Source organism: Narcine bancroftii, chromosome 2, assembly GCF_036971445.1.
Source record: "Narcine bancroftii isolate sNarBan1 chromosome 2, sNarBan1.hap1, whole genome shotgun sequence".
In the NCBI taxonomy this organism is placed as follows: domain Eukaryota; kingdom Metazoa; phylum Chordata; class Chondrichthyes; order Torpediniformes; family Narcinidae; genus Narcine; species Narcine bancroftii.
The window spans coordinates 338,113,282-338,138,116 of record NC_091470.1 but is presented as its reverse complement, the minus strand read 5'-3'; the positions used below and the strand labels follow the sequence as shown (position 1 = coordinate 338,138,116).

The window sequence follows — 24,835 nt, the reverse complement described above, 5'->3', positions numbered from 1 at the left end:
CTTTCCCCTCCGGTAATAAGCTTTCCTCGGGCGCAGTAGGCACCGGGGGAATATAAGGAGGGGGAATATAAGGAGGGGGAAGGTTGTCCAGAGGTTCCCATTTCTTTTCTCCTGCCACTCTCAATTTAAAACATTCTGTTAAGGATCCTGGCCAGGGAACCCAACAAAATGCATATGCTGACTCTTCTTGATTCACCTTTGGTCTCGAATTTACATATATGTTTAATGCTTGTCTAACCCAATCCTCATCAGATCCAAATTTCGGCCACCAGACCGAGGAACCTTTAATAGGTTGTTTTGACCAAAGGAGACAATATTGGACCATCTTTTCCTTGTTTTTGTCCCGATATCTATTACTATCCCAATTTTCAAACATTCTCCCCAAAGGGCTGTCAAGGGGTACTCCCAGGAATTGTCCTGAATTTTCAGACGAGCCCTTAGATTTTGATCCTCCCATTTTCCCACCTAGATCTGTTTATCGTTGCTGAGGACCCTCTCGTTCTGGACCCTACTCCCTTCTTCTCAGACGCCTCGTCGGAGGTACTGTCCCTCCTTCGGTTACCGCTGAGGTTTCCCTGGGGTTGACCCCTCTCTTCTCGGCACTTCGTCGGAGGTGCTGTCCCTCCTTCGGTTACCGCCGAGGTTTCCCTGGGGTCTATCCTAGAGTCCCACGACAGGGTCCTCATGCCACGACAAAAGCTCTATACCTGATCTATTATGTTAGGTTTTTTTATCCAAACAGGTGTATCCCGTTACACCTGTTACCCAATCCCCACACCACAATCGTAAGTCGTCACTTACCGGTGTCTTCCCGGGGATTGAACCGTCACCCTTCTCCTCTCCGTCTTGTCGTGTCACCCTGTCCGGATACCACTCGCTCAAGCCGCCCGAAGCGACGAGCAAGGGACTAGGAGCCGCTGAACTCAGCGGGGTGCACCGCCTCCGATGTCCCTCTTCTCGCCTCCCCTCACGGCCGGAGTGTAGATCCCGGACGAGCCCCCATTTGTCAGAAATAAAACTTCTCACACATGAGTCTCTTTAAAACTGATGACACGACAAGCTTTATTTACAAGTCTGCAGAGTTGGACTCAACTGGTTTCTCACCAGTTAAGCCCCGATACATACAGTGCATTGATTTTTATACCCTTATTGTTTGCCCTTCCCCTTCTTATTAATACTGTTTTAATTGGTTAGTATTGCAAAAGCATTCTAAGTATAACTGCATTTTTAATTATCACGTTCGTTACGTACGCTGTGAACTCTACATACACTAAATTCTGTTTCTCACCCTTCTTATCAATCCTTTGTCTCCTGCATGTCTCTCACTATGACCATGAAAAGATAGGTTTTTAAAAAAACATATTCAGCTTTTGTCCTTGGCTGCTAGTAAGCTCCCTGTCCGTTCTGGCTTCCCTTTTTATGATTAATCATCACATTTTAACTTGAGTCATTTTAACCTAAATTCTCTATATAACACCCACCAAACTAGGTTGATAAGGGGCTACATTCAATGAATAAAGAAATAGCTAAAGACTTTGTAAGTGGAGCCTTAAATCAATAAAGAGGAAGACAAATAACCCTATTTTTATACTTAAAGTAAAAACATGGCAGGAGATTTTTAATGAAATGTATCAGGAGCAAAATAGATATTTCGCTAAGAGCTCCATTATGCAATAATGTTACCTATGAACTCGAGGTATTTTAAGCCAGGCCACATCCTTGTAAATCTTCTCTGCACCTTCTCCACCTTATCTATATCCTTCCTATAATTTGGAGACCAGAACTGAACACGATACTCCAAACCTAGGCTCACCAACGCCTTAAACAGTCGCAGCATCACTTCCCAACTCCTATAGTCTATGCTATGATTTATGAAGGCTAATATACCAAATGCCTTTTTAACCACCCTGTCAACATGGGAATCCACCTTCAAGGAACGATGCACCATAACTCCAAGATTTCTTTGTTCTTGTGCATTCCCCAATGTCCTCCCCTTTACTACATATGTCCTATTTTGATTATTTTTTTCCGAAATGAAGCATCTCACACTTCTCTACATTAAATTCTATCTGCCATCTTTCAGCCCAATTTTCCAGACAAACAAAATCCCTCTGTAATCCCCAAAAACCTTCCTCTCTATCCACCACTCCCCCATTTTCATATTGTCTGTGTATTTACTTACCCAGTTAATCACTCCATCATCCAAATCATTAATATAAATTATGAACAACAGGGACCTAGCACCGATCCTTGAGGCACGCCGCTCGTCACAGGCTTCCAACCTGACAGACAGTTGTCCACCATGACCCTCTGCTGTCCCTCCTCCAGCCACCTCTGAACCCATCTTACTATTTCTCTATTAATCCCTAGTGACTGAACCTTCCTTACTAACCTTTCATGTGGAACCTTATCAAAAGCTTTGCTAAAATCCAGATAGACTACATCAACTGCCCTACCTTCATCCACCTTTCTTGTCACTTCTTTGAAAAACCCAACCAGGTTCATCAATCATGACTTCCCCTTCACAAACCCATGCTAGGTGCTCCTGATCAATCCTTGCTTATCTAGATATTTATACACACCATCTCTAAGAATACCTTTCCCTACCATTGAAGTCAAGCTTACAGGCTTATAATTACTTGGCCGACACCTCGTGCCTTATTTAAACAATGGAACTACATTAGCAACCCTCCAATCCCGCGGCACCACACCCTCCTCAGGTGATCTTTGAAACATCACTGACAGTGCCTCCGCTATTTGCTCCCTGACCTCCCTTAACGTCCTGGAGACTTTTCCACTTTTACTAACCCTAGAAGCTCCAAACCCCTCTCTTTACTAATCCCTATCTTTTCCATAACTAAGTAATTTGCCTCACTTATCATACATAGTTCAATGTCTTTTTCCTTCGTGAACACAGATGAGAAAAAATCATTTAATATCTCTCCCATCTGATATGACCAAGGGTGTGTGGTATACCATTTCCACCACTGAGGCTTTGAAATCCTCCTTTGGTGCTGTGCAGATGCCCAGGACTCTTGGTAGTTCATCTGTCCAATACAGTCCCTTGAGTCAAGCCATCAGGGCTACCTTCAGGTGTTTGTGGAACTGCTCTACTAACCCGTGGGGGTGCTATGCCATTTTGTGATGGACTTGCATTCCCAGAAGGTTTCCCATCATTGCCCAGAACCCCAAGGTGAATTATATACTCCTATCCGGTCATATACTCTGGGACTCCAAATCTTGCCACCCAGGTGTTGATCAAAGCTCTAGTGCAGGTCTCAGTTGTGTTTCTGCCAGTGGAACTGCTTCTGGAGATCTCATGGAATGATCGATTATCATCAAAAGGTATTTTGTCCCCCAGCAGACTGGCAGCGGTCCTACAATGTCAATGTGGACATGACTGAACCTTTGTCATGCTGGCTTGAAAGTTTAAGTGAACTGCCTTGATGTGTGTTTTCACCCTTGATGTCTGAAAGAGTGTGCAGATCTTGGCCAAATGGCTGACCTGCTTTCAGAGCCCGTGCTATATGAACCTGCTGGCTACCATCTTGATGGTGATTCTGATGGATAGGTGCGCCAGGTTGTGAACTGCATTGAAAACTTATTGTCTCCGGGTTGCTGGTATGATAGGCCAGGGTTTGCTGGTGGACAAGTCGCACAGGAGTGTCTGAGTACCAAGGCCGATGTTGACATCTTCTAGCCTGAGCCCTGAGACCGCTGTTGTGTACATGGGAATCTCATGGTCCATCTGTTATGCCTTGGCCAGGGTCGTGTAGTCTATCCCGAGACAGGGTCTGGACGGTCTGAATCGTTAGTTGTAACAGTGCATTGGGCACTACCTTGGCTTTTCTGGCGATGTGTTCAATGTCCGTGGCAAACTCAGATATGTTGGACAGATATCCTTGCTGCCTGGCTGACCACAGGTCCGACATTTTATTGAAAGCAAAGGTTAATGGTTTGTGGTCTGTGAAAACCTTAAATTGCCTCCCCTCCAAAAAGTACCCAAAGTGCCAGACTGCAAGGTACAGATCCAAGAGCTCGTGGTCAAAGGCACTGTATTTATGTTCAGGTGGCTGTAGGTTTCTGCTAAAGAAAGCCAGGGGCTGCAACTGTCCCTCGATCAAGTGTTCAACCACACCCTCAACTGCTGTGTTGGAGGTGTGTACTGTGAGGGCAGTCAGGGCATCGTCCTGGGGTGCACCAGAAGCATAGCATTGGCAGGTGCATCTTTTGCTTTCTGAAATGCCTCTGATGTTTCCCTGTTTCAGGTGACCTCTTGCCTGCCATTAGTGTGAACAGGAGCGCACGATGCAGGCTGCTGCCAGTATGAAACAGTGGTAAAAATTGATGTCTTGGGTAAACTTGTACCTCTCACTTTGTTCGTTTTAGATTGGTCACAGTGTTTGAGTTACCGAAAGAAAATAAACACACACACTGAGAGCAGTTCAGTTATACATATGTTTGTTACAAATTCAAAAGCTGATTTTAAACTACAATATACAAGACCTTCCCAACTATACTTATCAACACCTGGACTGGTCTCAACTGCCGAAGCGAGGCAACGACTGCACACTTGTAGTAGGTTGTCAAGGTGCCGGTAGCAGCTTCTCCACCTCCCCCGACCAGGACATTGGCTGGACTCTAGAAGTTCTTCTTCTTGCTGAGAGATGTTGCCACCTCTCGGAGAGTCTCAAACTTCAGCAGCAGGACCATGGCTTTTATTACCCAAAAACTGCTTACCCAAGCACCTATTCCCAGCACAGCAAGAAAGATAAGCGAGCAAGCTAGCATGCTAGGCTTCTATCGAATAACATAATTTTCAGCTTATCACTTTGAATACAATGGTTTATTTTGCATCAAGGCTAGGCCTCTAATAGTCTGTGACCAAAACAAGCAGGAAGATTAAATGTTCTTGGTACACAGATGTCCTTCCGTCAGATAACTGCATCTCTGGCCCCTCGGTGGAATTTAGCTTATGTCTGCTAATTCTAAAAAACAAGCAGGTTCTCAGCCTTGTAGAAGCAAAGGCTGCAAAAGTAAAAAAACACAGTTTAAATCTTCCATTACAATTGATCATATTGGCAAATTCTTAAGAGGCCCTTCATCCTGTGGAGTTTGGTGAAGCACCTGATGGTCTCTACCTTTTCAGGCAGGTGTGTCACCCCATATTTGTTGATTCTGTGGCCCAGGAAGTCTATTGTTTCTGGCCTGAACTGACATTTGGCCAGGTTGATTGTGAAGCCAAAGTTGCTCAGACGGGTGCACAATTGTCTTAGGTGGGCTGCGTGTTCCTTGGGATTGTGGCTGGCTATCAGGATGTCATCTAGGTAAATGATCACCAACCTGAGGTCCAAGCCGACTACGTCCATTAGCCTCTGGAAGGTCTGGGCTGCTTTTTTAAGCCCGAAAGGCATTCTTAGGAACACAAACAGCCCAAAAGGGGTGATGATAGCCAATTTAGGGATGTCATCGGGGTGGACTGGGATCTGATAATAGCCCCGGATGAGGTTGACATTTGAGAATATCCACACCTCTGTAGGTTTGCAGTGAAATCCTGTATAAGTGAGATCCCAAAAGTTTGGGTTAAAAGCTCTTTGAGGGCATTATATTTGCCTTGTCCTGGAGGCTGCCACAGGAAATCAACAACCCATGCTGCTGTGTCCTGGTTGAGCGAGCTCACCACGTTGTAGTACTTCATGGCATCAGTGGAGATCTGTCAGTGCCAGAATTGGGCTTTGGCCTGCTCGAACCACATCAGTGGCTGCACGGTCCAGAACATTGGCAGCTTCAAGGAAGCTGCATGTAGGAATGTCTGGTTGGTCATCTTCGAGGTCACCAATGTATCGGGCGCTACAGCAGAGAGTGGAAGAATTACACTCATTTGATGTGGTTATAGTCAAGACTCGTTTACTTCTCTCTCTGCTCCTGCTTGTATAGGCCCAGTTTTCCCTCTGTTCATGGCAGAAAGGACATTAATTGCGTACCGGCCACTGATTTGTTGGCGGTCCCACCACGCAGGCAGTCGACCTGGGAGAAAGGACATTAGCCCATGCAGGCCTTGCGAGATCACCGCGTTTGTCCATCATTTCGTGTATGGGGTCTCCTTCTGGGTAGCAGGTTGTTACAACTTAAGCTTAAGTGTTGATGGGCAAAACGTTTATCCCTAAAGTATTTTTTTTTTAAGTGGAGCATCTCTACTACCCTTCTTACTCTGAAATGCTGTATTTTTTCCATATACAAGACCCATCTCGCAAAGCTAGCTTGCTTGTTCACACAGAATAGAAGAAATGCTGGATCGGTGAGTCCATTTACACAGCAAGCCAGCTTCCTGGACCAAAAGAGATGGGATGTGTAGCACAGCAGCGTTGGCATCTAGTGAAATGTAAAACATACGCACCAGGAAGTGACATTGCTCTGTACACAGTAATGGTGATGGAACAGCAGGTACGTTTGATAGCCATGTACATTTTGTTCAATCTTAGAATGCAAGCAAATATTCTGTACTTTGCAATCAACTTTATAAAGCACATGATGTCACAACTGTCTGAACAACGTGTCCGTGTGATCAGAAAACAGGGAGCAGTTTGAGGCAGAAAGGGGCACGAACCTTAGACACTGTAGACAGAGACATTTGGTTCTTCTGAATCAATTCACACTGACATCTGATAGAAGAATGTGGAGGAGAGAGCAACTACAGGAGCCCATGTTCTGGTCTAACGATCCCAACAATTTTGATGAAGACGAGTGGCAAAATCACTTTTATATGTCTCAGAACACTTTTGATTTTGTCTTGGAGATCATTGATTTTCACGTGAGGTGCAAGACAACAAAATGGTGACAGCCTATGGAACCTCAGCTTAGACTCACCGTTGCTTTGTGGTGGTATGCTACCCTATGTGAATATCAATCCATCAGTTGTATTTTTGGTGTTGGTTTCGCCACAGTGCGTGTGTATGTTGTTACACCAGTTACTGGAGCATTGAGGAGGACATTGTCGAATTGTCAAGTGGTGCATATCTCCAAGAGACAATGGATGGATTTGTAGAATGAGGGTATCCAATGAGTGCTGGTACCATCGATGACACATATTCCGCCCCCATAGCAACGCACAAGCCTACTACAATCAGAAAAGGTGTACTCGAATGTTCTTCAAGTTGTTGTTCACCACAACTACTGGTAAGGATCTCAGCCTGAGTTTCAATATGTTTCATATGTCGATCTATACCATCATTCCTTTGTTTCTCCAGCTTCACAGATGTGTATGTGGGTTGGCCTGACCTCACGCATGATGCTCAAGTTTTAGCCAACTCACCCATCTACAGAAAGGCCGAAGATAAAGGCAGGTACCTCTTCCCACGTGAAGTTAAGTTTATATTCCCCACTCCACTGTAATCTATGTGTGGATTAAGCAATATATCGTGTTTTTATCATCACTTGTAACCATATAGGATGTAATGACAATGTTTATATGTTAAACTGAAGGAACGACTGTGACTGACTCTACTTCGAATGAAACGTATGACAAGTTCCAGGGTCTGGTTCTATCCTGTTATTGTAAAGCAGGTACTAGAAAATATTAGTGAACTGATTGTTTGTGATTTCAGAGGTTTTATGAAGTATTTATAAATCTACATTGCTCTGCCCATAGAAATCCAGAAATGTCAACGAAGTGAAAATGCCTGTGCACCTCATCAGAGACCCAGCTTATCTCCTCAGGAAGTGCCTGATGAAGGTGTTCAACCCCAGCAGCAGGATACAGAGGACTCTCTGATTTACAGGCTGTTCCCAGGGACATAGAAAGAATCAGATATCCATCAACTCAGTGAAAGGTGCCCTTTGGACTGTCTAAAACTTGTTGATCTATTAGCACGCAGAAATGTCGGTGACGGAATGCTGCCTACTGCCACATCCCAGTCTGCAGGAGTAGGTGCTGAGGCTTGGTGCAGCTAACATGAGGGCACTGTGGGGAAGGACCACAATCCAGAGTCCTTCTGTTATCAGGTATTGAGGGCTGAGGGGGGGGCGTGGCAAGATGGCGTAGAGATCAGACGTGTAATCCCTGCCCTCTCTGGTCAGACTTTTAAATGTCTGTTTTTTAACCCTTTATTATTAATTTTAAAACTTTAATTTTTAGTTTGATATTTTGGTGAGCCATTATGGCTATTAATGTATACAAAACTAAGTCTCAGTTACAAAAGAAAATATAGTTTCGACGTGCAGAAGAATTGAGGCCTAAACAACTTGGAACAACCTCTGATTCGTTTTCAGTAATCTCCAAGCTTCAACGATCGCCAGTGGGGACAAAAGCAAAGGTAACAGTTACTCACCAGTCTCAAGATGGCGCTGGTTCGACCCATTCTGCGGAGGAAGGAGCGCGCTCCCGAGATGTCGGGCATGAACCTGGAGGCTTGCTACAAAGAACTCTCCCATTAGAAGAGACGGGAGCGCGGAGGAAGAAGATTCCAACGGCAGACACACAGTCTGCAGCGACTATGCGCTTGGGTGGCGCTGTTAATTACGGAGAACTCCGTAATTTTATTTAAAAATGGTCTGCGGCGGGACAGCAGCGATGACCCCCTAAGGAAGTCGGGGGGTCGTCGTTGGGTGTCTAAACTCGCAGCAAAACAACTAGAATGCTACCTTTTGAAGAGCAACAAGAAGAAGACTTACTTTACACTACTGCTGGAATGGAAGAAGAGCTGGAAGAAAGTGAGTTACAAATTATGGAACCAGATCCTGTAATTCAAACTGCACTCCAGCCTGTTTACATGATGTTTGAAGGTATTGCTTCCTATTTGGATGTTATTACTGGTCAATTGAACCAGGTGGTTCAAATGAATATGGATATAATTTCGGACTTAAATGTGGTTAAGGCAAAAGTTAAAGAAAACCGGGAAAACTTTTAAAAATTTGAAGCTTCTTTTTCTGAATGTAAACAACAGGTACAATCCAATACAGAAACAATAGTAAAGGTGGAAAATTCAGTTAAAGATTTAGGAGCCCGGAAAAAGAGTTAACTAAAAAAATGGACTATTTGGAAAATCAAAGCAGAAGAAATAATGTGAAAATTGTGGGTTTGCCAGAAGGTATCGAAGGTCAAGATCCCGTCAAATTTTTTAAAAATTGGATTCCCCAGATTTTGGGGGAAGAGTCTTTTCCTGATGGATTGGTATTGGAAAGAGCACATAGAGCTTTAAGAAGACCACCTTTATCTGGTCAGCCGCCAAGAGCTGTGACAGTTCATTGTTTGAATTGTTTGGACAGAGAGACAATCCTTCGGACTTGCAGTTCAAAATGCAAGACAAAGACAAACTCCAATGATGTGAATTTAATCTGGTTAAAGATGTTTTATGGCGTAAAGGTTACAAATTTGATTTTTGTTATCCTGCTGCGTTGAAAGTGTTTTATGGAAATTATCAGTTTCAATTCTTTGAGAGTGAGCATGAGACAATGGTTTTTGCTAATTCGTTACCAGCTGTTAGAGGACAATGTGAAGGGACTTTGAACAGGTTTTTTTTTGCAATAAAGTTTATTTTTAAAAAATAAATCTTATCCAAAAAAGGTTAGTACTTATGGTGTTCTGAATTTATAACCAGTACAAATGCTGAATCAATGAAGACTGAAAGAAAAACAGCATTTTTGTCATAGGCACATGAGAAATAAGGCTAGCAAAAGTACAATAGTCTTTTGGATTCAGGTTCCCAAATCCACCTCCCCCACCCACCCCGTCCCACCTCCTGATTTCATAATATGCATGGAAACACTGTGGGGATTCTGGAAGCCTCCTAACTTCCTGATGTGCATTCTCGAGGAGCGAAGGCTGTGTTGTGCCAGGATTTTAAACCTTTCATCCTGGATCAGAGATTTGTAAGGGTTAAAATGCAAGTTACAAGCAGATTCTTCAAGCAGTCTGCCAAGATGTTTACATTCATTGAGTGTCTCCATAGAAACATTCTGAACCAAGGTCTCTCTCTCTCTTTCTCTCTCTGCATGTTTAAGATATTGGTCAGTTTTGGGTTTTCCTTTGTTCTGTGAAGATGCAAAGACTTGAGATGGTGTGTGGAGTCTTGTGAAATGGGGGAGAGCTTAAACAATTGTTTTTTTTGCATTGGTATATACACAGGAAACTGGAATAGTGAATAAGGATGGAAGGGAAACAAATAGAAGTGTCAAGGAACATAGGGAATTTAAGGAGAAAGAGGTACTTGCCTTGCAAACAACAAAGGTAGACAAATCCCATATATACTGGATATGATATCCCCTGCACCATGAGGGAGACAAGTGCTGAAATTGTAGAGCACCTGTCAGATATATTGAAAATGTCCTTAGTCACAGGGAGATGCCGGAGGTTAGAGGATGGCTCATGTTGTCCCGCTATTTGAGAAGGGCTCCAAGAGTAAACCAGGGAATTATAGCCTGACATCAATAGAATGCAAATTATTTGAAGGATTTTGGAGAGATAGGATATATAATTATTTAGACCATCAACAGCTGATTAAGGACAGTCAACATGGATTTGTGCACGGTGGGTTATGTTTAACAAATCTTGTAGAGATTTTTTAGGAAGTTATCAAGAAGGTTGATGAGGGAAAGGCCTTGGATGTTGTCTGTATGGACTTGTATGACAAGGTTCCACATGAGGTTGGTTCAGAAGGTTAGGACACTAGGTATATATAGAGATTCGAAATTGGCTTGGTGGAAGAAAACAGAGTGGTGGTGGATGGTTGCTTCTCAGACTGGAGGTCAGTGTGGAGTGGTGTGCCTGGATTTGTGTTGGGACCATTATTGTTTATTATCTATATTAAAGACCTAGATGATAACGTGGTGAATTGGATCAACAAGTTTGCTGATGACACAAAGATAGGAGGTGTAGTGGATTGTGAGGAAGATTTTCAAAGCTTGCAGAGGGATCTGGATCAACTGGGAAATTGGGCCAGTAAATGGCTAATGGAATTTAATGCAAATAAATGTGAGGCATTACACTTTGGAAGAGTGAATCAGGGTAAAATGGTATGCCTTTGAAGAATGCTGAGGAGCAAAGAGACCTGGGAATACATGTACATTGTTCCCTGAAGGTGGCATTGCATAGAAGTTGGAATGTTATGTTGAAGTTATTCAAGTTATTGGTGAGGCCACACTTAGAATATTGTGTGCAGTTCTGGCTGCCCAGCAGCAGCAAAGATTTCAATAAGATTGAAAGAGTGCAGAGAAGATTTACTCTTCAAATGGGAAAGATTAAACAGGTTAGGACTATATTCTTTGGAATGAAAAAGAATGAGGGGATATTTGATAGAGGTTTTTAAGATTATGAGGGGTATAAACAGAGTTGATGTGAATAGGATGTTTCCAATCGATTGGGGGAGATAAATGCAAGAGGTTTATAGCTTTAGACTGAAAAGGGAGAGGTGCAAGGTGAACATTAGGGAAACGTTTTTTCACTCAGTGAGTGGTAGGAGTGTGAAATTAGCTGATGCAGTGAATTCAGATTCAATCCTGAGTTTTAAACATAAATTGGATAAATACATGGATAGGAGTGGTCTGGAGGGTTATGGAATAAGAGCAGGTCAGTGGGACTAGCTAGTTTTACTGGTCAGCATAGACCAGAAGGGTCAAATTGTCTGTTTTTCTGTACTGTAAACATCCGATGTTCTGAAAACTTTTATTAACCATTTTAATCATCGTATTAATCATTGTTTTAAGTATTGTTTGAAGCTTCATTTAATTATTTTGTTGTCGTTTTAGTGCCATATAACAAAGTTGTAATAATATAGTAACTGATATAAGGTTTAATAAACTGTGGAAAACTCAACTCAACTTTAGTACAGACTATTTGTTTGAATGAGTCAATAAACAATAGCATTCAAGTCTCTCCAGGTGATTATAAAGGAAGATTGTTGCAATTCCATGGTTTGACAACCCTTGGTCAAAATATAATTGAATAATTTTGCTTGGTTATTAGGCATCACCATCAAATTAAATCCAGTCCTTAAGGAATTCAGGGATGGCAATCCGAAGACATCATACAGAGTAACTGTTTTTTCCATTTTCCCAAATGAAACCAAACAAAATCTGGTTCATTCAATTAGTCAATGGAGCACACACCACAGATCAAACCTGGAACATCCCGATTTGTCATTTTGTCTGACATGTTGCTCAATTTTGTTTCATTTTATTTAGTTAATTACACCATATAATAACAAATTCCTAATGTTGGTGGTCCTGAAATATCCATGCATAAAAGCATTGGATATGCCTTAGGAAAATGATGAATAGTGCCTGCAATCACTCATCATCAGAGGGACCAATAACTTGAAATGTCACTGTTCAAAGAGCAAAATTCAGATTCACTGCCAGGGTACAGACAATGACATCACATACAACCTCGAGAATCTTTTTCCTGTGGGCCAGGCATTATTTCTGCTTATCAGCAGTGCTCAAGATATGTATACAAAAGAGAGAAATGTAAGCCAATTGAGTGTGCAATATAGAAAAATAAATATTCAGTAATAAATAATGGGCAAAATATAAGTCCTTAAATGAGCCTCTGATTGGATTTGCTGTTTGGTAGTGGAGGGATCGCAACTGTTCCTGAACCTGGTGGCATGAGTCTTGTGGCACCGATACATCTTTCGAGATGGCACAGTGAGAACAGAATATGAACTGGATGGTGTGGATATCTGATGATTGCCGCTGCTCTCCAACTGCAGCGATCCCTGTAGATTTTCTTGATAGAGGAAATAAAGGCACAGATGTACTTTCTTCATGATGACATCAGTGTGTTGGATCTAGGAAAGGTCCTTTAGAGAGTAATTCCCAAAAATTTAAATTTGCTCACTCTCTCCACCTCTCATCCCCAATAATCACTGGATCATTAATCTCTAGTTTTCCCTTCCTAAAGTTCACATTCAGCTTCTTGGTTATGGTGACATCGAGTGAGAGTTTGTTGGTAATACACCATTCAGCCAAGTTTTCCATCTCCCTCCTGTATGCTGATTCATCAGTCCTTTCTATGCAACCCACTACTGTGTTATCGTCAGCAAATTTGTAAATGGTGTTCATGTCATACTGAGCCAGACTGTCATAGGTATAAACCCAGTAGAGCATGGAGCTAATTACACAGCCCTATGTTGTTCTGGTCCTGATGGAGATATTCTTATCAATCCTCACTGATTGGGGTCTGGAGGTGAGAAAATCAAGGATCCAATCACACAATGATTGAGGGCCAGGTCTTGATGTTTGTTGATCAGCCTTAAGGGGATGATGGTCTTGAATCCCAAACTGTAGTTGATAAAAAGCATCCCAATGAAATATCGTCATGGAACTTAACTCTCACGCATGTGCCAACCAAACTGCAATATGCAAACCCATCATGAATATGCCAACCGAACTGCAATATGCAAACCCACCGTGAATATGCCAACCAAACTCCAGAACACAAACCCACCACGATGCGCCAACCGAACTCCAGAACACAAACCCACGATGCGCCAACCGAACTCCAGAACACAAACCCACGATGCGTCAACTGAACTCCAGAACATAAACCCACGATGTGCCAACCAAACTCCAGAACATAAACCCACCACAATGCACCAACCGAACACCAGAATGCAAACCCATCATGAATGCACCAACCAAACTCCAGTAAACAAATCCACCACGCATGCACCAACCGAAGACTCATGCATGCGCACATGAATCAAGATGGCCACACGCAGCCTGAATGCCAACTAACAAGTATGCACATTTTGGTTCTTACATGCCCTTTATCCCTGTATTAGTTTGTCAATACAACATAAACCATATAATTTTTTAATTTTGTTTTAAATTTGGACATATGTGTGATGGATATAAGTTGAGTCGATCATAAGTTGGAGAGTACCTGTATATGTCTTGGCTGACTTTGTACAGAGCCAGTGGGGTGGCATCTGTCATAGACCTGTGGTTGTGGTAGGCAAATTGCAATGGATCCATGTCACTACCCTTTGGTTTCCAAAACAATTACTTGCACAATGGTCCTGACTACTTGTGATTCATGTGACCACTCCTTTCTTGCTGTCATGAAGGCCTAACACTGATTAAACTTCTAATCAAACACATGAAATGCGTTTGAAAGTCTTTTACCCTTCCTTCTGCCTAAATCACATTGTGATATTAAGTCTAATGTCATCAATGAACTAATGTTACAAGCCCAAATGACCCCAAAACCCAGCAGCAATAGATATTCACCACGACAAGTAGTTACTGAAACAAAAGTTGTTTTTAATTATCTTTAAACATGAAAACAGAATCAAACTTTAACTTATCAATATTAACTTAACCCCCTTCTAATTCTAAGCACACGTGTATATAATGTGTGTGTAAATTTAAGAAAAGTTCTTTGGTTCAAAGATCAATCTCATTTTTCATTCTTCCAAGTTCACTGGTTGCAGGCAATTCTTATACTGTGCACAGAATTTAACATGTATAAAGTTCACCAGGCTTTGGTGCTCGAAAGGTAAATGGTTACCGCTCAGGAAGGTTCTTGTAGGTTTCCAGGATTTCCACAACTGAGGTACCACCATTAGTCACCTCAATGTCTTGCTGATGAAACTTGCTCCATCAGGGTTCTCCAGATGATAACCTCTTTCTTTCAGGCTACTGCAGAGTTTCTTTCTGTTCCACTTATTCCAAAAGAAACATCAGACAGATAGCACTTCCAGCCATACGCCACTCTGGAGCTTCTGTTTCAGTTCCAACAAGCTTCACCTGGCTGACACTGTTTAGTCTCTATCTCTCTCCATCTCCAGAAAACAATAGGAGTCAGTCTTCTGCTCCCATCTGTTGTTTTAGGTAAACAAACCTCTCAATGACCTTTGATTGAGCACTTTGCAGAGAGGTCAAAAGTCTTGCAAAAATGTCCAACACAACCAACCTGACTCTGGTTGGTCTTCCAATACAATGGTCTATTCATTTCATGACATCATTTCAATTAGCACCTTGCAAAGCATTCTCCATATTTTCTGTAAAATCATTGAATATGAATTCTTCAGTATTTCAAATAAGATATTTTAGTGTGTGTATGTATGTAACCTACTCTAATTTTACCAATTTATCTCCCAAAAACATTTCCAAATATTCTGTCATACTGTTTTAATTTTATACATTGTGAGGACTATTGAATATATTGATCAAACTGCTTAATATAAACAATGATGAAAAAAATCACCCTTGTTTCTGAGTTAGATATCCACTTAAAATTAATGCCCATTAATAGAGCAATAGTAACTTGCTTTGCAAAGGTCACTCCATGTTTTAGTGGAATAGTTTGTGGAATCATGGTGTAGCACAGATTTTGTCTGGTCCAAAGTTTTGTTGCTTTTTTCTCTATAAAAGATTTTTTTCAAATATTGTTTCTATCCAGTTTCCAATTAAATCAATCCATCAGTACCAGAGTACCACAGGGCTGAATACTTAGCCCCCTGCGTTACTTGCTGAACATCTATGATTTTGCGGCTTGGTGCGTCAACACTATTTACATATTTGCTGACAATAAAATGATAGTGGGTTATATAAAAAAAAAGGGATGATGAATCAGCACACAGGAGGAAGATTGAAAACTTGGCTGAATGGTATAGTAACAAGTTCACTTTCAATGCAACGTGGGGCAGCACAGTTGGCGTAGTAGTTTGCGCGATGCCTTAACAACGCCAGTGATCGGGACCAGAATTCTAATCCCACGGTGTCTGTAAGGAGTTTGTACATTTCCCCGTGTCTATGTGGGTTTTCCTCCGGGGGGGGGGGGGTGTTCCAGTTTCCACCCATCGTTCGAGATGTACTGGGGTCCAGGTTAATTGCGTGTAATTAGGTGAAACAGATTCGTGTGTCAAAATGACCTGTTAACCATGCTGAATGTCTAATTTTGTTTCTAATTTACATTTCTAACCAAGGAGCTGATTTCCGAGGGCTGCTTGACATTGCCATACCAAATGGCCAAGAATCCAACCAAAGAATGATTTAGCTGGACATGGGAATTCAAATTATCGTTCTAGATGATAGAGCAATTACACTGGCGATGCTAAGAAGACAGAAATGGAGTAGGTCAGATGTGCTACAGATAGTTTGACAAGTTATCTAGTGCAAGATAAGCAGGAGAATGAAATTTAAAGCATTCCTGTGTGGAAGGTTCAGTATCACCATGCGTTAAGAAACTGAGAATTTTAAAATCAAGGCATTGCTTTGCTAGATGATAATCATGCAAATCTAATGGTAAAAAAAACCCTGAGCTTTTTCTCGTCACTTCTATCTTTTATTTCTGATTAATTTCTTCCAGTTCATGATTAATTAAGACCAGGTTGTTCACCAATACTTTGCTTTGATGAAAAAGAAGTCCCAAATTTGCAAGAACTGCTGGTTTCCTTCAGAGTATTTAAGATTTTTTAAAAAGTGAGGAAAGACCTTGGGTCTAATTTTACAAAAATCTCCAGATTCACAAATTTATGATTGGCTTGGAAATCTGTGAATGCCACTCTTTCAGGGATTGTAATTTTTTTACATCAGCTGTGGGGATGATAATGGAATCATCGGACAAAGAGGGTGGAAATCTAATATGAATGAGACCATGAGTTTGGGCACTGAAGGGAGAGGTGGGAGGACATTGAGAAGATAATACCAACCTGTCAACTTTACACATTTCACTCCACAGGAGGTTAACTTCCGCATGTTAATCACCCAGCAGGCTATTTGCAATGCAACTTAGGCTCCAAGCATGAAAAGCCTTTTAGCAATTTTAGGAAATTTTTTTACACACATTAAGTGCCTGGAACACGTGGCCGTGTGTGGGAAGGGGGCAAGCATATTTGTGACATTTATATGGCATTTAGACAGACACAAGAATATGTAGGAATAGAGGGATTTTAGGAAATTTTTCCAGAAAGAAAGAAAACATTGATAGGCTGCCTGCATAGGTGTTTTATTACCTGTTTGCAGGCTAGGAATTGTTTTCAGTGTTATGTCAGGTGTGTTATGTATTGCAGAATCTTCTACACCCTGGAGATTAATGCTCTGACATCTTCAAATCAGCGAGGTTGCTGCTTGTTACATGCTGTTCTTTTGAACTTCAGCGGAACATCAGGAAGACTGCCAGTGGTAGCAGGATCTGCATTCTCAGCTTAAGGAGTAGGAGGTGCACCAGTAGCAGTCTGGTGCTCACTGGCCAGGTAAGAAGTTGAACTGTATGAGATCTGACAAAGTATCAAAGCTCTTCACTGTGGACAAACAGTCCAAATAATTCAAACACATTTGTCTTAAGTAAGTCAAATTTGTAAATTAGAGGGAAGTTTGTACCTTATTGGATCAAGGCCTATTGGATGCAAGAGCTGGCAAGAACACAACCAACACCAATATTTTTATCTCTCGATCCTTGAAAGGTTCTGCTTAAAGACTGCATAATTTCATATTCATCACGAGACAGCTGTAGCTAATTGAGGACTTGTCTGCCAGAGTTGGAAACTTTTTCTACCTGGAATCAATTGGAATAAGCAAACAGGGGATTTGTGACTCTATGATTTCCCACAGACATGGGAAATCATGAACATATCTGGAAATTAAAGCTCCCAGGATGAGCCAAGTGTTCCTCAATGGCAAAGGCTTCCATGCATGCAGGGAATTATAATCAGCACCCAGATTATGACTGCTGGGCCATCATAATCTAGAATCTTCACGAGGGTGGGCATTAGATTCCCAATCTAAAAACTAATGTCATGATGTATTGCTCATAGAACAGCATCATACTGGAGCAACCTCCCAGGCCACAATGTCTGCATCAAATCCAATGCCAAATTAAATGAATCCCATCCACCTACACATGATCCATATCCCTCTATTCCTACATGTTCATGTGTCTGTCTAAATGCTTTATAAATATGTCACAAATATGCTTGCCTCCTTCCCACACATGGCCACATGTTCCAGGCACTTAATGTATGTAAAAAATGCTTAGTGTAAAAATAAAATGCCTTGCACATCTCCTTCAAAATTTCCCCCTCTCACCATAAAGCTGTAATCTCTGGTAGCTCAAACAATGATGAGATGGAGTACAGGAAAGAGATAGCAAGCCACACCCCACTGTCAAAGCTGGTCAGGTGAGATGATGGAGAACTTCAATATTACCAGCAACCTATCCAAGATCAAGAAAGCAAATCAACAACTCTACTTTCTCATAAGCCAAAGGAAATTCAACATGTCCCAATGACCCTGACTAATTTTTATAGATACACCATAGAAAATATCCAGTCTAGATACATCACAGTCTGGGTACAGTCCTGCTCAAGACCATAACAAAGTTGTGACCAAAGCTCAGGCAATCACACAAAACAACCTCCCACTATCAATTCCTTCCACATCTTCCACTGCTTTGGGAAAGATGCCAATATATTAAAGGACCCACTCCCTTGTTCCACTCTTCTGTCTGGGAAAGATATACAAGCTTGAAAACAAACCTCCAGATTCAACGACAGTTTATTTCCCACTTCTAGTGGCCTCTTGAATGGACTTCTCATTGGTAATGCCTGCACTGTTTAACTGTACTTTTCTCTATATTATTTATCTCAGTTAAACCTGCATTTATTAACTTGATGTAAAACTATACTCTGCATTTTATTTCTTCATTGTGCCAGATTGACTTGCCCAAATAGTACTCAAAACATAACTTTTCACTGATTAATGATACACTGGAAATTGATTGTATATTAATACTTTGCTATGTTAAAAAGCAACACACAGTTACGTGTCACATAATTCCAGGTTTTCCACAATTTTGTGAGCTCCCCAGATGCCAGAATCTTTGACCATTACAATCCAGAACAAAGTGATGGAAAACTTCAATAAACATAAGTGGTGTAAAAGAAGTCATCGTCGGGTGAGAGAAGCATAGAGAGTAAAATATAAAAATAGAAAAATGCCTGTTGCCATTTTTAAAATCACAGAAGGTTAGATACTGTGCTATTGTCCAATCTTACAGTGGAAGGGCATCATTTTAATATTTTAATTTTAAATTAATATTCTGATACCTGGGTTCCAAGCATTTTCCACCAGTACTCCCATTGTGGACTATTTGGGTGGCCTGTTACCATGTTATATGTCTAATTTTAAAAATTTTAATTTTATATAATTCCCACTCTAATATCCTCCTACTGACATTCCTACACCAACAGCTGCTTTTTCTAACAATCTGACAAACCACTGGGCAGGAATGTGAATAAAATAATCATAATTGAATTCTGAAGAATTTGTGATTTGATGTTTCCTTCACAGCTTTCCCAAGGATCATGAATCCTGCCCTGCAAACCAGTAAATAATAACATTTTAAATTCAAACCAATCTAAAGAAGGCCCTTGGGCCAGTCATATCTGTACCACCATTTTGAAAATCACTTGGTTAGGCCCAGTCCCTTGATCTTTCCTTATTACCAGAAATTTATTACTAAAAGACTGTTGACTCAACTACTCAACTGAGATTCTGAAATTTGTAACTATTTGTTAGGTAAGTGTATCAAACAACATCTAGTAAAATCAAGTAAATGGAATTGTAGTACATATTAGCCATTATATAATTATATGATGAAACAGATGTAGAATTGATTAGTGTTCTCCTGGACCTATTTTCATTTTCTTATTTTCCCTACACTCCTCTTTTTCTTCTAACTGGAAGGAGGCTCTTCAGCCCATTGAGTCCATGGTGATTTCCAAGTCATTTTTATAATGTTTAAACACTGTTATTTCCTTGTCAAGTTCTCTCTCTCTCTTATGCACAAGAATCTCTCCTAATTATCCTGCCATCCACCAACATTATGATAAATACAGTGGCCCATTAGTCTGGAAGGAATTGGAGTGACTGAGTGGGGAAACATCACAGTTACAGGGACCACACCGATAGCATTCAAGGTCAGATTCAATCTTGGGATGCTAGAGTTGTATAGAAGCAAAACTAAATGCCACACCTGTATGCCATGCACATTCTTTTTAAGTGGATCACTCCAACAGAAGCCTGAATAAATGAAGACTAATAGCCTGAGATTGTCTGATCTCTGAAGCTAAGCAGGCTCAGGCCTGGTCAGTAATTGAGGGGAGACCGCCTAGGAACACCAGGTTTCTGTGAGGGGCCATGGACAAAATGGTAACTCTGTCTGCCTTACGATGGACAAAAGTTAAAGAATTTCATGTGCGTAACATTCTAAATGTAGTATTATGTGACAATAATGGAACCCTTACTTCATGTATCAGTTTAATGATTTGTCTATTCATATATTCCAAAGAAGTTTACTTCTGTCTTTAACATAATCGAACAATACACTTTCCTTTCAAAATTAATTGCATTACCAGCACCTATGGGTAATGGATTTCTAGGAAAAGTTGTTCCTACTGAGAGGTTTCAAAGCCAATCTTAAAGGAATAATATGTAAAAGTTACACTTCTGAAGTCAGCATATCCCAACTCACTCAGTTCATTCTTTTAGTTAATGATATATTCAGGACTGAATCTGATGACAGGTGCTTCGAAAGTTGAGGTGAGGAAACTCTGTGCAGATCAATATAGTGCTTTGGCCACTGTCCCGCAAAACAGATATGATCCTAACACTCCCACACTGAGCCATGCAACGAACATTTTTTTTTCCAACCTGGATGTATTTCTTATTGTAGTATCTGTAATATGGTCACAGCCTGGGCTTATGCAGAGCTTTGAGGTGTGATCTTGGCAATTCCTGATGCCCCCCACCCCCTCCCGCATACATGCTACTCAACCTGCTAAGTTCCTCCAGCAGATTGTTGTTCCAAGCATTTACCACTGATAGCTGTTAACTGCATGCACTCTTGCAGCTAATTAAGGATGTTTCGGGTTCTAGTCACAATTAAAGTACAAATATTTTTTTCTTCTTAAGTAGTCCTGAGACTGGTTGAGGGTGATTTGTTTCCACTTCACTTGTGAGACTTCTCAGATCATTGAGGAGTCTGATGGTGGAGGGGTAACAGCTGTTCCTAAACCTGATGGTGCGAGTCTTATGGCACCCATACCTCTTTCTCGATGGCTACAGTGTGTGCTGGGTGGTGTGGGTATTTGATGTTTGCTGCTGCTTTCTGATGGAGCGTTCCCTGAAGATGTACTCAATAGTGGGGAAGGTTTTGCCTGTGATGTTCTGGGCTGTGTCCACTACCTTTTGGAGGGTTTATGCTCAGGGGTATTGGTGTCCCCATACGATTTCAGGGGCCTAGCGCTGGTATATGAACAGCTGGTCAAGCGTCAGTGCCATTGACTGAGGTTTGTGTTGGGAAGCTGAGCTTGGTTGCTTTTTCTGGGAATGGATTTGAAAGATGATGTAAGCACAGTGTTAGAGGTAAGTTTTCAGTGCTCTGAGGTGCCCTCTGTTTTGTTTATCATACCAAACGACAAGTATCACTGCTCCCCAGCAGAGCAAAAGCTTTGCGCTGAACTTGAGATTTTGATAATCAAATATTTATTCCCCCAAATAGGCAATGTGCATATTAGATCACCAAAGTTAGTAGCGAATTTCATCATCATTATCTGCCTTCATTGAGAGGTAGCCATAGGGATAGGGAAATTGATGCCCATTTTTCTAAGGTCTCATTATGGATCTTTATTTACAGAAGGTGGTTTCTGTACTTCCTAATGGAAAGACTATAGTCTGTCCAGGTCGGCAGCAGAACGTTGAGCACCTTCACACTGAGCACAAGCGCACCTCAGGGCTGTGTGATCAGTCCACTCCTGTTCATGCTACTGACCCACAACTGCAACAGCAGATCCAGTTCTAACCGAGTCAAGTTGGCTGATGATGTGACAGTAATTGGTGTCATCAGCAACATTAATGAATCGCACTACAAAGAGGTGGAATATCTCATGAAATGGTGCAAGCATGACAAGCTGAGTCTCAGCATGGACCAGAGAAAGAAGATGAGTGAGGAATTCAGGTGACTGAGGCAGGCAAGGCTACTGGCCACCATCCTGTCAACTGTCCACAGAAGCTCTATCAAGAGAGTCCATGCCAGCTGCATCACCATGTGGTATGGTTGCTGTAGAGCATTGGATCCGATGTCAATCCACAGGAAGATAAGAGCAGCAGAGAGGATCAGTGGGGTCTCTCTGCCTCCATCAACGGGATCTATCGGAATCATCATTTGAAGATGTCTTACAAAATTATTGTGAACTTCTATCACCCCCAGGGCCGGATTAATGTAGTAGTGAAAGTAGCATATGCTACAGGCCCCTGATTTCCAAGGATCCCCACGTTTATGTATTATGGGAAATATTTTCGTATTCATCCTGGTAATGCGGCTATGAGATACCACACTGATTGTCTGTGTTAATAACCCCAATTAAAGGTGGCAATTGGCTAAAATCGTGAACCTAAAAGGAAGGAACCATTGTCACCTCGCCTGACCACCTCGCTCCTAGTCCCAGCTGTTTGTCGCCTCCATGTCACTACATTTCCCCCCCATTGCCCCTCCCCATCTAACTCCCAATACGGCAGCAGGGTTGCCCTGCTGCCTGATCGGGCCACTTCAGTGCCACCGCAGCAGCTCACGCCGATGGCTCAATGCGGGAGCAATGCCCATCTTTGTTACCTATAATCCTCCATGCAGCTGGAATCGCTCTTCTAGCACCAGGTAAACAGTGGTTTCAGCTGCATGGGAAACCATGGGTAATGATAATCATGCTGAAGAATGCACCCTCTCACTGTAGTAATTGAAGTGCATCATTGTGGTGTGTATGTATAGGTATATGTGTGAGTGTGTGGAAATTTCCTGAGATGGTGGAAGACATCAGTAAGTCTCTTTTGTTTTTTGAATCTTCCATCTCTATATTATTTAAGAAGCCTCCCAAGTAACTCCAGAGACATAACATGATGGCAGCGGTATAAGAGAAGAAGAATAAAGCCATACAATTGATTGTAAGTCACTGAAATATGAAGGGGAAAGAAGAGAAAAAACATTACTGAAAATAAAAATGGCTGGAGCAACAGTAGTTTACCCAGTGATGGATGGGGAGGCTGAAGACATTGTTGAATCATTTAAAAAGTTTCAGTAGAAGTGAAATTTAACATTCAAAGCCTATTTTTAAAATGCAACAGCAGAGGAGAAGGTCAATTCTATACTTCTCTGGACTGGGGAGCGAGGCCTTGACTTATGCAATTGCTGGGAGCTTACAGAGGTGGAGAAAAATGGTCCAGAGCTGACATTTACAAAGCTTGCTTCTCACCTTGAACCCAAGTCTTATCTATGAATTTCAAGGCTTAATGCAAGAGACTGATGCAACTGTTGATAATTTCAGCATTAGACTAAAAATTGTTGCTTCAAAATGCAGATTTAAGGATATGGAGGAAAGTTTAGTTGATCAGCTAATATGGAGGAGTGTCCATCCCAAAGAACAAAAGTCTTATAAGGAAAGATAGCTTGAAGCAGGCCAACACTATAGACACAGCCAGAGCCTTCAAAGCCACAAGGATGCAAATGAAATCCCTATCTATGCAGACTCACCCACAGCAAAGAGAAGGAAGGGTTGATGCTATAAAGAACACAATCAGAAAAGTGCAAACCCCCAAGACCTGCAGGAAGTGTGGCAGACAAAACCCATTTGATGACTGAAACAAATGCCCCATATGTGGTTCTGAATGTAGAGCCTATGGTAAAGCAAACCACTGGGTGAAGATATGCAAGCCTGGTATGAAGAAAACAATAATTCCAGTGAAGAAAAAAAAGACAAGATGATCCACCACATAAAAGTAAACAACAGTGAGGACTCCGACACCCAGATATTGGACATAGAATCCATACATTTTCACAAGATGTCAGGTAAGATGAAAGAAGGAAGTGAGTTGCACACAAGGATCCAAATACAGAGGACCATCCAGAACAAGCCTAAAGGTGAAGCTAGATACTGGATCACAAAGCAATGTCCTTCCACTCAGACTCTTCCACCAGATGTTCCCAGAGAATAAAAGGGTATCCAAAAGACGGTGCACTGGAACCAGCAAATGTCACTTTAATGGCCTATGGTGGATCCATGATCAAGTAGCTAGGATCAATGGCTACCATAAGGGAAAGAACATCCTCTGAACATTCTATGTGGTAGATGCAGATGGACCAGCAATTCTAGATCTCAATAGTTGCCAGGAGTTGGAGTTTATCTGTCAATTCTGATATCCAGATAAAGAATATATCCAAAAGGATCAACAGAAACACAAATAAAAAAGAGGAAATGATTTCCACAGAAATACCTGCCAGGCCATGGCACACAGTGGGAGCAGACTTGTTCACCGAGAATCAAGACTGGTATTTAATAATAGCCTGTTACTATTCTAAGTTTCCATTTGTCAAAAGGGTGAAAGACCTGAGAATGTCAACTATCACCTCAGAAATGAGAGCACTCCTTGGTGAACAAGGAATACCCAAGCAAGTAAATATGTGACAATGGAACAGCTCACATCACAAGAATTCAGGAAACTGGCTGTAGACTATGGGTTTGTTATCACTACATCATCCCCATACTACCCTAAAATTCATGAGTTCATTGAAAGACAAGTGCAGACTGTGAAATGCACACTAGTTAAGTGTCACGAAACATATCTAGCTCTTCTCTCATTACGAGCAACACCTTTAAGGGCTGACATGAAGTCCCCAGCAGAACTTCTAAATGGGAGGAGATATAAAACAGCTCTGCCAAGCAAAATACACCCTCGAGAAGACCAGGAGGAAATTAGAAGACTGGCTGACACGCAAGGACACCAGCATTATAACAAACATGCACAAACCTTGCCAGAACTCTTCAGAATTATGCAAGTGCAC

General features: G+C 41.6%; 2 long non-coding RNA genes across 2 annotated transcripts in view; both read left to right on the top strand.

The window, feature by feature from the left end:
• Nucleotides 1–24,835, top strand: part of LOC138752788 (uncharacterized) — a 69,414-nt gene that overhangs the window by 32,147 nt on the left and 12,432 nt on the right. The gene's annotated exons all lie outside the window — the stretch shown is intronic.
• LOC138752787 (uncharacterized) lies at nt 7,480–11,769 on the top strand. The gene is made up of 3 exons (XR_011350931.1): nt 7,480–7,563; nt 7,649–8,001; nt 8,269–11,769. It is a non-coding gene; the product is annotated as an uncharacterized lncRNA (long non-coding RNA).